Consider the following 13,799-nt stretch of genomic DNA (forward strand, 5'->3'; position numbering starts at 1 on the left):
AAAAAAGACCAAAAACAAAAAAGAAAGCCAGAGCTCAGAGGCAGAGCTTAGGACTGGGTGGAGCCAGCCTACTGCATTCTGCACAGGGATGACCAAGTCTCCCTGCACCCCCAGCCACTGAGCATGGGACTGGCAGCTAAGGCTAGGTGATAACCTCCTCCAGGCAGAGTGCTCCACTGCCTACAAGCTGACTGGAAGTTGTTCACAGTTCTGCATGGCCATCTTAGCCACAATGTTCTCAGGCACTTTCCACACACAGCAACCCCCTTCTGGCCCACAGTCTCACTCTCCACAGCTCCAGTAGCCCACTGTGGAGGGTGTCAGAAAATGTTCAGTGGAAAATTCCTGCAATAAAAATTTATGTTTGCAGCCGCATGATGCCTTGCAGAGCACAATGAAGCCTTTGCACCGTTCTGTCTTATCCCTCAGGAGACATCTTTTTGTCCAGCAGATCCACCCTTTGTATGCTACCCATCCATTAGTTGCTGTAGCCAGCTCAGGAATCAGGTGTTTGACTTAATGACCTCACAAAAGCAGTGATCTTGGTGATTTGGATACACGGAAGAGAGCTGTGAAGTACTTCCTTCAAAGAAAGAAAAAGCAAAGTTGTATGCTGAGGTTGCTATGATCTTTGATACAATGAGATAGGAAAAGAGACTCATTTGCATACCTTTTATTACAGCATATTGTTATAATTCTGTTTAATTATTAGTTATTGTTAATAATCTCTGCCTACTTATAAGTGAAGCTTTATCACAGATGTATGTGAACAGGACAAAGCATGGTTTGCATAGAGCTCATCATTCTCTGAGGTTTCAGGGTACACTGGGGGTCTGGGGATGTCTCCATCTGGAAGCAAAGGAGGACAGGAGCAGGCACTGTGCTGAGAAGGGTGAACAGGTACTCTGAAGCTCTCCTTTCAGCCCTAGGTAAGAGGCATGCTGTATTCCCCTTTCACAGAGGGAACACTAAGGTCACCCCTCCAAGGTCACCAGGTGGTGGAGCTGGGCTCTGACCCCAGGTGATGTGACTCTAGAGTTTGAGATAGTCCCAAGTCTTAACCTGGTTCTGAAGGCATCTTTGGGGTCAACCTCAATGGGCCCTTCCACCCTGCTCCCCATCCCATATACCTGCCTGGTCAAGTTTGGCAGTTACCCCAGATCAGCATCTTCTGTCTGTGCCTCATTTAGCTCTGCGGCCTCACAGATGTTTTTCTCTCATCATGTCCCAGCTCTTAGGTGAGCATAAAGAGACCAAAGATGTGTTCCATGTCCTATTTCACACCATAATGTCCAGCATGTAGCCTTGGAGACCTTAGTTAACAGTGGCCTGGCAGGTGGACTGTGAGTAGCCTGGGGTGGCTGGTGTGGACTCGTGGAGTTTAGGGCCAGGAAGCTGGGTGGTGACTGGTGGTCTGGTGGCTTGTGTTCCAGTGCTCTGAGAGAGATGGTGGTGGAAACAGGAGGGGCAGTGGTCCAAGACACTTTAGGGGCAGAGGTAGCAGGCTTACAGAGGGGCATGCAGGGAGGGGCAAGGCCAGAAGGCAGCTGGGGGAAGAGCCTAGGTTTGGGGTGGCACAGACTTGGGAGTTACACGGGTCCTGTCTCGGGGGCTTTAAGAGAGAGGGATTAGAGATAGAGGAAGCATGTTGGGGAGACAGGCTAGGCCAGGAGGAGAACCTAGGACAGGAGAGATTTGTCGGTGTTGCTTTTAGAAATCACTTTTCCATTTCAGTTCACAAAGTTTATTAAGCTAAAAGCCCCCAGAGAAATCTGTTTTGGAAATAAAAATTTTGGACAACAAAACACCACTTTAAATGGGCGTGAGATAGCAAGGTTGAGGATTTTGGAGGCAGCCTGGGCTGAGTCCTGTTGGAACGCTCTACTCACTGTGACTTGGAGCTACTGGGGACTCAGGTTTCCAGCTGTGGAGTGAGCTTTGCATTTTCTACATCTTGAAATGATCCCTGTGACCACCGAAGGTGTGTGTTCAGGGAGTTGGGGGCCACAAGAGGTAGTAGAGTGGTGCTTGGAATTGAGCTGGTGGTCCTGGCAGGGTGGCTCTGGGAATTGGGGTTGTTTGAGAGATGTGTAGGAGTCTTAAAAACAAGTACAGAATCCTGAGTTTTGTTTATAGCAGAGACAAGGAGAAGGCAGGAGAGCCTTCTGGCTGCTTGGTGGCCCAGGAGGATGACCAGGCTAGAGGGTAGCAGAGGAGGTTAGTCTCTGGAGAAGGTTGTACCTGGGGCTTTGCTTACATAGGGCACAAGGCAGCCCACAGAGTTGCTAGCAGGGTAGCTCTGAGGGTCGAACTGGGCTGGAGAGAAATGGCAGACCTGTGAGAAGGAAGCAGGGGAAACCCAGAGGTTGTGACAATGGGTCAATGAATATCCACTTAATATTCTAAATATTTGCTGAATGGCACCTTTGCTAAGTCCACTGTGTGGTGACCTCGGAACAGACCAAACTCTGCGGAGGGAGGACTTGTGGGAGGGACTGGCAGCAGCCATCTGAGTGGGCCCAGAACTACCCCTATCTTAGATATTAGCAGCTGTGCACAGAGGCTTTTAAGTTTGCTTAGAGTCCCTCAGCTGCAGAACTAGTAGAGCCTAGATTTTTACCTTGAGCCCCTGCTCTTGAGGTAAAAGTTCTCACTATGGGATTTCACTGCCTGCCATTGATGAGTGTGCATGGAGTTCTGGCTTACTTTTCAGCCAAGCAGGGTCAGTATCAGAAAGACTCTGAAGGAAGTGAGGGGGATTAGGCTTAAGGATATCTGGTTGATGGACACGCTGGGCAGAGGATGAGTGAGTTCAAAGGCCCTGAGGCAGGAGCGTGCCTGGTGCATTTAACGAAGAGTGTGAAGGGCAGTGTAGCTGGAGCAAAGGAAGCAAGCAGCAGTTAAAGGCAGGAACTGGTGGCAATGCGGGGCTGTCTGTGGTGGCTGAAGGGCTGTCAGCTTCTACCCGGGGTGAAGTGAAGCCCCAGAGCTGAGGAGGGGCAAGCTCTGACTTGAATTCTAACCTGTCTGCTCTGGCGTCTGTGCTGGAAACAAGAGTGGAAGCAGGAGGCCAGAGTCAGCAGGAGTAATCCTGCTAAGAGTTGGTGGTTGCTCTGCACAGCAGTGGTGAGGTGCAGGTACAGCCATGCAACTTTCTGACACATGATGTATGGATCCTGAGGAGCATCTGACAGCCTGGATGTGAGGAGGGAGGGAGCAGTGTCAAGGATGATTCCAGCGCTTGGGCAGCAGTGGCTGGAAGGACAAGATTCCATGGATGGAGACAGGGGTAGCTATGGGAGGAATGCTTCACAAAGAACTCCACACCTCCAGGATTCCTGTACAACCCTGGCTTCCTACAGAGGTAGGAATTGGGACTCACTGCAGGTACATGACTGGCTCAGGATAACATAGTCGGAAGGGAGTGGAGTCAGGATGGAGAGCCAACTGTGTGTGCTAGGCTTTGGAATTCTGCCTCAACATTCAGTCAACAAGTTTCGCCAGAGCACTTACTGGGTACCAGGCACTGTGCTGAGCACTGGTACCATGGGCAAGGTTTAACATAGTCCTCTCTGGTGGCATCCCCATCTGTGAAGGAACAGAAGCAGCCACGATGCTGGAAATTGAGCCTTAGGACATTGTGCTGAGCAGTGGGAAGGAGCCACTTGAGGCCCAGGGACCAGCAGTGGGGATCCAATCCCAGTGGGTTCTGGTGGCTTCCAGGATGAGGCCAGTGCAAAACACAAAGACCCCTGACATAGAGGGACTGTAGAGAGGGGCTTCTTAGAACCATATTTGCTGGTTTTCCTGGCAGAGAACCAAGGAGGCCATGGGCCTCCAGAGAATGGCTGGTCATCAAGAGGCTGCAGGGTCTTTCTGTTCTCTTCAAACCATTGGGTTCTTTTAATAGGTTTACTGAGTCATAACTCACATACCATGCAGTTTGCCTGTTGACAGTGTCCAGTTCAGTGCCTTTTAGTCAGTGTGCAGAGCTATGTGTCTGTCACCGCAGTCCCCTTGAGAACATCTGTGCCCCAGAAAGAAGCTCCACCCATCAGCTCTCATTGCTGCTACAGCCTTTGGCAATCACTACTCCACTTTTCATCCTTACAGAGCCCAAACCACCTGTGCCAGACAATCCATGTCCATGGCACTGGGCAGTGTGGGCCTTTTTGTGTCAAGCTTCTTTCTGTTAGCATCATTTGTAGATCATCAGTGTTGGTAGTCACAGAATTTTAAGCGTCACAGTCAACTGAGCCTGTTACCTGTCATAGAGAAGGGAAAATGGGGGTCGGTGGGGGGGGGGCTTGCCAGCTTCCCTCAGCTGGCAACTGGCAGGAACTCCAAGCGGGTTTGGGGACCTCCAGGTCAGGACCCTGCCTACTGTGCACACCCAAGATGCCTCCATCTGCCATCACCTCTTCCTTCAGCCACTGTGCTGATTGAATTTGGCTTCAAGTGACAGCTTGGTGACGACGACTTCCCCAGCTGTGCTGTTGTGCACACTGTGGATTTTCATGCCCCATGATGTACCTGGAGGTCTTCCACACATACTTCAGAGTATGTGTCCTGTCCTATGATTAAGAGTACTCTAAATTTCGGTGTTTTCTTGCCTATTTTCTGTGTGTTTTTCTTGGCCAGAGATGTTCTCCTTGGGGGAAGTGGCCATGTCATCCTGAAACTAAAGGTCTGGGTTGGAGATCCTGCCCTTGTCAGTGTGTGCTTACTGCCTTCCCTTTTTGGGTGAATGCCAGGGCTCCAAGGAGTTTGGGGGACACCCAGATGAGGAGCCTATCCTCTGCCCTCAGTTTCTGCATGCCCCAGTTTCTCCCTAAAGCATGGCAATATGAGTGCTGATTTATGAGAGGTGCTATTTCTGGGGAGAGGATGGAAGGGCGTCTCCAGGTCTGAGGACAAGCAGATGAGGAAGGTGAGCCTCCCAACTTCAGTTGCCTCTTTTGGCTTCTTGCTGTGGTAAACTGGTCCCTGTATCCTCTCCTGAGAGTTGATGGAGGGGCTGGTGTTCAAACCTCAGCCTAACTGCTCAGATTCTGGCCCCCACGCCAACAATGGCTCTGTCTCTCATTCAGTTTTATGACCTGTAGAATGGGAGGACAGAGGGCATGGGGCATCTTCTAAGGCCTCCAGGGCAGCTCGGCACCTCCTGGGTGAGTGTAGAGTGGAGGGCCTGCTTCCTTGGCAAAATATCCAGGCTGGGAGTGCTAGGGGCACAGACACCTGCTCAGGTAGGGTGGGTGGAGGACACACCTGGCTTCCCTCAGCTCTCATAGGGAAACCTGGGAGGGCAGGGATATGAGAGGGGCCCTCTCAGAGTCTTTTTGCTGCGCCAGCATCCTGCCTGCATTGTCTTCTTAGGTCTCACCAGAGCCCTCAGGAATATGCTCTTGACAAGTGGGGAAACTGTGGCTCAGAAAGAGGAAATTTGCTGGGTGTGGTGGCACATGGCTTTAATCCCAGCACTATGGAGGCAGAGGCAGGCTGATCTCTGTAAGCTAGGGCTACAGGGAGACTCAGGAAAAGAAAAAGGAAAGAAAAAGAAAAGAAAAAGGAAGCTGTCTGCCCGTTATCCCTCAGTGAGTGAGGGGCCAAGCTGAGATTTGAGTTCACAGTGGTGTAACTTCAGCCCCTCCTCCTGTTTCCTCAGGAGGCAAAAAAATGAGAAGGCCAAGCAAGCTGAAGGATTTTCACTAAGAACTGAGGCTTCCCTGGAGGTGGCTGCTGTGGGGATTCTGTGGGCGGTGGGAAAGGCATCGTAAATATGCATGACATGTAAATATACCTCTGAAAACAATGTGGGCCCCCTTGAGCTGGGTGGAATACAAAGGCTCTCTGTAAAATGCAGTATTTTACAAACACTTGTGTTTCTATGATGACTGCACCAGCTTGTCCCCTCCTAGTGCCGGTCTGAGGGTCTCAAGGTTCAGGACTCATTTCTGGCCTCTCCTAATTAGTGTTCCTCCTGTGTCCCTGCAGGCACTGGTCCTTCCTCTGCCAGGAGTCTGGTGGCCCCCTATGTGACCACAGTTTCTGTTCCATACCTCCTATGGAGTGCTGGAGGGATGTGTGTGGCAGCCCTTGGCCCCATACCCACTCCTGAGATACCACCTACCACAGACTGGCCAGCTACCATTTTTCCTGTTCGTGTAGCTCCCTGGTTGGTAAGTAAAAACGGCCACAGGCCTAGGCACCTCACCCACCACTGTGCTGCCACCATTGGGAAATGCCTGGCTCTCCCACTGCCCGCACCCACAAGCTGGCGGAGAGACCTCCACAAGAGCATTCCTATCTGGGCACAACTTGTAGTTTAACCAGCTGGGTGTACCTGTCCTCCTGACAATCTAGGAGGCAGGCATGGCGAGCATGCCTGTTTTTTTCAGGAAACCGCCAAAGCCCTTGCCTGAGGATGCACAGCAAGCCCAGCTTTGCACGCCCTAAAAGCCAGCTTGGGCTCATGCCACACCTGGGCAGGGGCAGGTGCTGAGCACAGGTTCAGGAGGGGCCTGTCTAATGTGGTAACTGGGAAGGGAAGCAAGGAGTGTGACATCTCGGGGATCACAGGAAAGTGCGCTTCCTTTTCCAGCTTCCACCTTGCTTAACCTCACATAATCAGGGCCTGGGCCCAGTCCTATCTGTGGCCATCCATCCCCACCCACATGGTTTCCACTGAAGTCTGGTGCCTCCGTCAGCCTTCTCACAGAGCTGGAACAGCTCAGGCCCACATGGTGCCAACCACAGCGCCTGGCTCGTCTCCTTGTTCTTACGCTGTACTACCCCACAAGGTTCTCCTGGCATAACAAACCTGGTTCACAAGTGAGGAAATGCTTAAGATGACCCCTAGCCACCATTCAGCCTGCATCATGGGACCCTGGGTTTAAGATCTGCCTCCTAGAGTAACCTCAGTTCCCTGGGGGCTGGGAGGAAAGGAGGGAGGGAAAGAAAGAGGAGGGAGGGAGGAACAGAGAGAAGGGGGGGTGGGAAGCCCCCATGATTCTTCACTTAACTCCAGAATGACCCAGACATCCTCTGACCTTTTGGGGTCCCAGAGACTTGCTGCAGTGAGTTTGGCCCTCAGTACACCAGCCCCTCTTGCTTCCCACCTCCCTTCTGTCAACAGCTGCTGGCTTCCTTCACAGGATGATTATAAGAAGGGGAAAGACTTGTAAATATGCATAATATGCAAATATTGAGGCTAATATAAAAACCCGTGAAGTTCACTGTCAATAATGTATGTAGAAGCGCATCTTTAAGAACCAAAAGCTGCACATTTGTACTGTACCAGCCTTATCGTTAATAACCATGAAAGGGGTCCCATTAATTAGTGCCCCCCAACCCAGTTCCCCCACCCTGGCCCCAGTCTAATGTGGTAACTGGGGAAGCTGTCACATTTGCATGAGAAGCTGTCACTATGGAAGTGGTAAGGACTTTGCACTCTGAAAGCCCAGAGTATCTGTGGGTTCAGCCATTGGCAAACATGTTGGGTTTGCCCAAGGCAAACCAGGCCTCCATGAGGACGACGTGTGTAGCAGGGCCAGCCTGCAGGACAGTGCCTGTTTCTTAAGCAGTTTACTATGTGCCCAGCATTATGAATGCCTGGTGCTCTTCAGCATCTCAGTTCACTTCCCCATCACCGTGAGGGAAGCTGAGGCATGGGTGAGGGCTCAGTCTCTCCAGATGCTGAGTGCTGCTCCATGGCCTCCTCTACCCCAGAGCAGGCTCTAGAGTCACAGCTGCCATTGCTTGTAGCCCCCGCATGTGTGGCCCAGTGACGCAGAAGGGATTTCTTGGCACAAGTTGGGAGCAGCCCTCAGTATCACGTGGAAAGACGGAGGCCGTGCAGTGCGAGGGAGGTGTTACTGATGCGATTTTGCTAACAAACTGGTTATTTAAGGAACTGGGGAGTCTCTGTGCCCAGGGCAAAGGCAGCTGAGAAGGATGGGGTCCCCGGAGAATTGAGGTCAGGGAGCCAGCCACACATTGATCAGTGGATTGATTCCCTTTTGTTCATTTATGGACAACAGTAACAGCATCAGGAAAGTCTGGGAAAAGATCCACTTTGTGAGTCAAAGATGACCTGGTGACGAGGGGCTTGTAGGAGACAGCAGCTTCCTGTCTATGGGCCTGGAGGGTAGGATTCAACCTTTGCTTGGGGTCATTTACCACGCTCAACATTTTTGTGTCATGTACTTTCTTCTTGGTAGTACATGTCAGAAAAATAAGTAAACACCAACCCTAACAATAATAGTAAGCATTTAGTGAGCCCCTACTAAGTACCAGGTTCTTTGCTAAGCATTTTCCTATTTATTTTATTTTATTTTATTTTATGTATGTATGTATGTATGTATGTATGTATGTATGTATGTATATTTTTACTGTGACAGGAATGAAACTCAGGAACCAGTGCCTGCTAGGCATGCACTCCAACTTTTAACTATACCCTAGGGTAGCAGCGTTTGGTCTTTTTGAGAGGGTCTCCCTGTAGCTCCAGCTGGCCTGGAACTCTATGTAGACCCAACTGGCCTTGAACTTCTCAGAGATGTGCCTGCCTCTGCCTCCCAAGTGCTGGTATTAAAGGCAACCACGCCCAGCTTGCATTTTACTGTTTTATCTCATCAACTCTTTATGGATTTTCTTATTGTACCCACTGTATGGAAGAGGAAAATGAGGCTTACAAGGTAAAACCACTTGGCATGTGCTCCAAGAATAGGGGAGGTAGGGTGAGAAATCCGACAGGTGACTTAAACCTCCAGTGTAAGGACAAGGGGCTCAGAAACTCCCCCAGGAGAAAGAGAACCCCTCGGTCTATCTCCTTGCTGTGTCTGTGCCTCTTGTATGTTTAAGGTGTGGCAAGCTAAGCAGGTATTTAAGATCACAGGCAGCTGAGCCTCTAGCAAGGGCCAGAACAGGGCATGTAGTCTTTTAACAAGCTCTTAGGATAGGAATCCCCAGGGACAACTGGAAGGGGCTGAGGAAGACTTGAACTCATTCAAGGTATAAGGAATTCATTCAGAAGAGGTGAACTCAGACCTAACTCACTGCATGTGGGCCTACTCTGCTGAAACCATCCATTGTCTTGTCCAGAGCAGCCCTATGAAATTAGCAGTGTGGCCCTACTGGGCAGATGAGGCGGTACAGATCTGGAGAGGAAAGTGACTGGCACGGGGCTCCATGGTCTGTGGGTGGTAGAGTGGCTGTGCCACCTCAGGCCTAGGAACTATGTGTACAGCAAGCCAGGCCCAGTACTAGGGGCCCTGAGTGAGCAGCACTGGCAAAGATTCAAGCTGCGCTCATGGGCAGAACTGTGGGTCCCTGAATTGGCACTGGGGAGAGCCACAGAACATGGCATGTAGAAGGTTCTCCAAGGTCTGAAGCTAGGCAACCCACTCTACTTGTGGGACACCAGCCCCAGAGGCATCCATACATTCCAGGGATATTGTTGAGAACAGTTGCACTCATCTGTACCCCTCCCAGAGGACCCAGTCTTGGGGAGGGACGGATATTAAATAGCCACCCACATAAACAGAGTGGGAAGAGCTGGAATCAGGGATCGGTATGCAGTAAGAGAAGAAGATGAGCAGGACAGGGCCACACTGTGAGGCATGGGCCTGCCCAAGATGACTTCTCTGATGCTATGACATTGAACCTGAGACCTGAAAGCTGACACCAATCAGCCCTGCTGGGGGCAATTGGTAGTGTTGTTGATAGTAGCAGAGCAATTGGGAACAACCCATTTATCCATCACCAGGGGACTAGTTAAATTTGCTCACTGCAGCTGTACAGTGGTGCCTACTGCGGCTGTTAGAAATGGGGCCAGGGATCTAAATTTACTGTTGCAGAAAGAACTTCATAGTGTGTGGTAGAATTTTTTTTAAAGAGGTTATAAACCAGCATGGGAAGCATGAGACCAGTTTTGTCAGAACTATGTGTTTCTAGAAGCTACTTCCAGTGCTTCCCCTAGGGTGTGGGGACATGGAGGGTAAGGATGTAGAGTCCTTCCTGAGCCTTAGGACTTGGAGGGGAAAGATTGGGTGACTAGGGTTCCCACAGCCTTCCCCATGGACACTTTTGTCCTCCTTCTACTGACCCCAATAAAATGGGACCACACATGGGCGGAGAAATCAGCAGATCTGGGTCGTACCTCATTTCTATTATTTGGTTGTATGACCTTGGACAAGTCACTGGCTTTTTCTGAGGATGTTTTCCACAAAATGAAGAGCCAGGATAGCATCAGAGAGTGGGTATGGGGCTTAGGTGAGGTGAGACATTGACAGGGCTAGAGCATTACCAGGGTGGCATCACAGGTGACTGATACCTCTATGTGCTTGTCACATCCTGCCAGCCTCCCCTACATGGCCTCTCCCCCCAGTCAGATCTGATTGGGAGAAGAGGCCCAGAGGACAGTGTGGCTCTGTGAACAGGGGCAGCCAAACTCCAGATCAGCAGCACCCTCACCCCAAACCCTGGCCATTCCCCTTGACCTACTAACTTGCCTCACCAATAAACACTGTCCCCAGAGATGCTGTTATGGGGACATGTTGGCCCTGGGGCTGCAACTAAACCTGCCTGGAAAGAAAGACAATGCCTTTCAGATACTTAGAACCTTAAATCTCAAGTAAAGAAAATTGAGCTCAGGAAGCCAAATCCTCGGAGTTGCAGATCTTTGTTGTGAATAATCTGCCAAGTGCGAGCATAGGCATTGATTTTACGAGCAGGCTCATCGCACCTCCCTTGATGACGGTGATAAATTAGAAACTACCCAATTACCTATCTGTGAGCAATGGGTAAGTAAATTCCATCCAGCAGCTGACAGGGTTCTCTGTGCCATGGAGACAGCACTGTAGATCTGTCTTTGTTGACATGGAAACCTGTCCACAGTGTCTTGCTGAGGGAAAAAGAGGAGGTTAAAAATGGTGCATGGGAGTGGCAAGGTGGCTTCATTGGTAAAGGTGCTTGCTGTCAAGCCTGACCATCTGAGTTCAATCCCTCGGACCCACATGGTGGAAGAAGAGAACCAACTCCTACAGGTTGTCCTCTGATCTCCACACTCAAACTGTAATACAGACACACATGCATACACACAAGTAAGTAAATGTGATTATCTTTTTTAAGTTGTGTTGGGGCTGGACAGATGGTCAATAGTGAAAGAGCACTTCTTGAGGACCTGAGTTTGTTCCCAGCATCCATCTCAGGCAGCTTACAACTGCCTGTAACTCCAACTACCTGCACACATGTAGCATTCATTCACACAGGCACATACATGCACATACATAAAAATAATAAAAAAGAAATCTTTAAAAATGATGTGTGGTGGGGCTGGAGAGATGGCTCAGCGGTTAAGAACACTGGTTGTTCTTGCAGAAGACCCAGATTCAGATCCCAGCACCCACATGGCAGCTAACAACTGTAACTCCAGTCCCAGGGGATCTGGCAGTCTCTTCTGACCTCTGTGGGCATTGCATGACATGGGTACACTTACCTACATGATGATGCAAAAGCAGCATCACCTAAAAACCCACCCCAACACAAGTACTGACTAAAGTTGCAACCCTGGGGTTTTGTGCACACCTTGCAAACACGTCAATAGTTGGAAACTCCTTTGGAACTAGGTTAGTAAGGGACTCCTTCCCCAGTATTTTTTTGGGGGGGGCTCTTTTTGAGACAGGGTCTCCCTGTAGCTCCAGCTGTTCTGCAACTCACTATGTAGACCAGGCTGTCCTCGAACTCACAAAGATCCGCCTGCCTCTGACTCCCAAGTGCTGGGATTAAAGGTGTGCGCCACCATGACTGGCATAAATAAAAAAATTTTTTTTAAGTTTTTAAAATGGTGTGTGATGCAGGATCCCTGAATTTGGAGACTTTTCTGAGTGTGCTAGGGACAAGGTAGCTACTTAGATAGCCATTGATTTTTTTTTCACTTTTTATGGAAAAATGTATATGGCTGTATTCATGGTTCTGCCCAGAGACCAAGCTGGAAGGACAGTCAGTAAGCCATTTGCAGTGACTTCTAGATGGAGAGATGAGGGAGCTCATATTATCTAGGACCTTTTCAAGTAAAAGTGACAGAAAACCCATTCCTAACTGTCTGAAACAGAAAGTTATGCCTTATAACTGTAAAGTTCAGACTCTGCTGGATCTGGGGGCTCAGACTCTCCAGAACCTGATTTCTGAACTCAGCATCCTCACTGTGGTACCCAGCTCTGTACAGCTGTTCAGAATAGGTGATAAGATGCTCGTCTGGAGGAGTAAGCAAGATGTCCCAGGTAGCTCAAATCCCAGTCCCAGAATCAAGTCTTGGTATTGATTGGCAGACTTGTGGACTGTGCCTACCCCTCAGTCAACTTCTGTTGTGCCTAAGGGGAACTCAGTGCTCTGATTGGTAGCCTGGGACTATGCACTGCCCCCAAAGGTGGAGAGTAGGGATAGCCAAGTTGATGGTAGGCTGTGACCCAAGGTGGTCAAATATGGTCAGACCCACCACATTCCCCCTCCCATCATATCTGAATTCCTCAAAATGTGTGACTTGGTTGTTGTTGGTTTTGTTTTGAGAGGGTCTCTGTAGCCCAGGCTGATCCTCAAATTTATGATCCTCCTGCCTCAGCTTCCCAAGTGCTGGGATTATAGATGTGTACCATAGTGTCCAGCCCCACAAATAATTCTTGTAATGATAATTTTTAAAAGGAGGCCTGAGCAGTACCTCAGTGTCAGAGCCCACTGAGGCAACCTTGTACTCTCAGTCAACACACCAAGCCTCTGGGACCCCAGTGTAGCTCAGGAGATGCCTTCCTTAGGAGAAAGTAGTCCTGGCCCTCTAGGGTCTACAGTCTTTGGGGGAGAAAAAGGAGCCCACAGAGGACATCTCTGGAATTAGTAGGAGTCAAGGGAATGTGTACAGAGTAGAGGAAACACGTCATCCCAGAAGCAAAGGAGGCTGCCTAGCAGAGTGCTGGAAGAGCCTCACAGGAGGGAGACACCATGTGTCAAAGGCCCAGAGACATGTGGGGTGGGCACAGCCTTCAGATAAGAAGCTGCAGGCCCAGACCACAAGGGCCTTGAAAGCCAGTCTAGGATTTTGCACTTGATGCTGAAAGAGGCAGTAGTGAGCCTTAGAGGGATGCTGAGGAAGAAAGTGTCACTAGGCTTTCTTCTTGAGCTAGGAGCTCAGTCTGGAGGGGTCAAGAAAAGACTCAATGTGGGGAGAGAGAGAAAAGACCTCAATCCCAGTCCATTAGGTAGAGTCTGGCCACTTCCTCTACTAGCCTTAACAATTGTGTTCTGGAAATTCCAACAGTCAGGCCACCCCTGATAACCTTCTAAAGCCTCATTAATCAAACATTTTGTGACTATTTTGATGGTAGTATTTTTCATTCCTGATCAAGTTCTCTGTAACCCTCAAGGTACCCCCTGGTTTCTGTCAATCACTCACTCTCACACACCATATTGATTAGCACCTACCACATGCTGGGCACCTAACCAGACACCAGGTACAAAGATTCATGCCAGCAGCTGTGTCCCAGGGAAATCCCAGCTCACCCCAGGAGAACTGTGTCTCCCTCTGTCAACAGTGACAAGGGACATGAGCCATGAGAGGGAGGGACTGGTTTCCAGGCCCAGAATAATTGATCCTGTCCCTCTAAGCAGAGTGAATATGGTTCTCTAAGGATAGAAGTATCTCAGTGCTGAGCGGGGCAGAGCCCAGCTCACCAACTTTGTGCTGAGAGGTTGGCTGGAGAGTAGAAGGGAGACACGAACAAGAGAGAGCTACTGAGATTGAAGCTGCAGTG

At 49.9% G+C, this 13,799-nt stretch overlaps 1 protein-coding gene across 4 annotated transcripts in view; it reads left to right on the forward strand.

Annotated features, from left to right (window-relative positions):
- The window catches only part of Dlgap4 (DLG associated protein 4), a 197,692-nt gene that overhangs the window by 61,054 nt on the left and 122,839 nt on the right, over positions 1-13,799 (forward strand). For all 4 annotated transcript variants that reach the window (XM_017800033.2, XM_008840787.3, XM_017800031.2 and 1 more), the window contains exon 2: positions 5,995-6,179. The gene's annotated coding sequence lies outside the window, so the exon portion shown is untranslated. The remainder of the gene's footprint in view (positions 1-5,994; positions 6,180-13,799) is intronic.

Source organism: Nannospalax galili, unplaced genomic scaffold (genome assembly GCF_000622305.1).
Source record: "Nannospalax galili isolate Female #2095 unplaced genomic scaffold, S.galili_v1.0 scaffold221, whole genome shotgun sequence".
NCBI lineage: Eukaryota > Metazoa > Chordata > Mammalia > Rodentia > Spalacidae > Nannospalax > Nannospalax galili.